The sequence below is a fragment of the Callithrix jacchus genome, chromosome 4 (assembly GCF_049354715.1).
Source record: "Callithrix jacchus isolate 240 chromosome 4, calJac240_pri, whole genome shotgun sequence".
In the NCBI taxonomy this organism is placed as follows: domain Eukaryota; kingdom Metazoa; phylum Chordata; class Mammalia; order Primates; family Cebidae; genus Callithrix; species Callithrix jacchus.
In genome coordinates this window covers 35,138,280-35,139,270 of record NC_133505.1, presented here as the reverse complement: position 1 = coordinate 35,139,270, position 991 = coordinate 35,138,280, and positions in this window count along the sequence as shown.

The following is a 991-nucleotide window of genomic DNA, read 5'->3' as shown; positions in this document are numbered from 1 at the left end:
TACAACAAAAGGGAATTGCAGATATAATTAAGGATATGGAGTTTGAGATGGGAAGATTATCCTGAATTATCTGGCCATGCCCAATCTGATCACAAGTTCTTAAAAATGGAGATAATCTGAAGAAATGTGGATCAGATGGGGTATTGGATTTCATCTGTACTAATTTCTGCATCTAATGAAATATGATTACCTCTGTCTTTTCTTCTTTAATTAGGTGCTAAAAATGCATTAAAGGTTTAAAATTTAAATAACCTTACATTCTTGGGATACATAACTGGGGCAGGATATTTAATTTGTGTATAGCACATTGGTGAACATACTCTACTACAGTTTTTCTCAGAATTTTCACATCTAATTGCTTAGGAGTGATTTTCCTATCATGATTTTCTCTTGTTTATTTCCTAGCTGGCTTTAAGATCAGTGTTATTCATGCATAACATTGTAAACAATAATGAGTTTACTCATTATTTCTTTATATTTCTCTGTATTTCCACATTCTTTTGAATATTTTGTATAAGTTCAGTAACTTCCAAGATTTGTAAGAACTTTGGGAGACCAAGGCTGGCAGATTGTGAGGTCAGGAGACTGAGACCATCCTGGTTAACACGGTAAAACTTCGTCTCTACTAAAAACACAAAAAATTAGCCAGGCGTGGTGGCATGCACCTGTAGTCCCAGTTACTTGGGAGGCTGAGGCAGAAGAATCACTTGAACCCAGGAGGCGGAGGTTGCAGTGAGCCGAGATCGTGCCACTGCACTCCAGCCTGGGTGACAGATCAAGCCTCCGTCTCAAAACAAACAATCGTGTCAATAAACACATCTCTGCATAAATAGTTCATGAATTAATTTCCTATCTCTGCTCCCTTACCGGTTGCCCTGTGAACACAGGCAGGGAAGGAACAGGACCCGACTAGGGTCCCTCATCCATCTCTTGCTTCTAGGCAGGTCCTGCTGCAGAGAGGGCTCCCATCCCTGCCTTGAGTCTGTTTGAC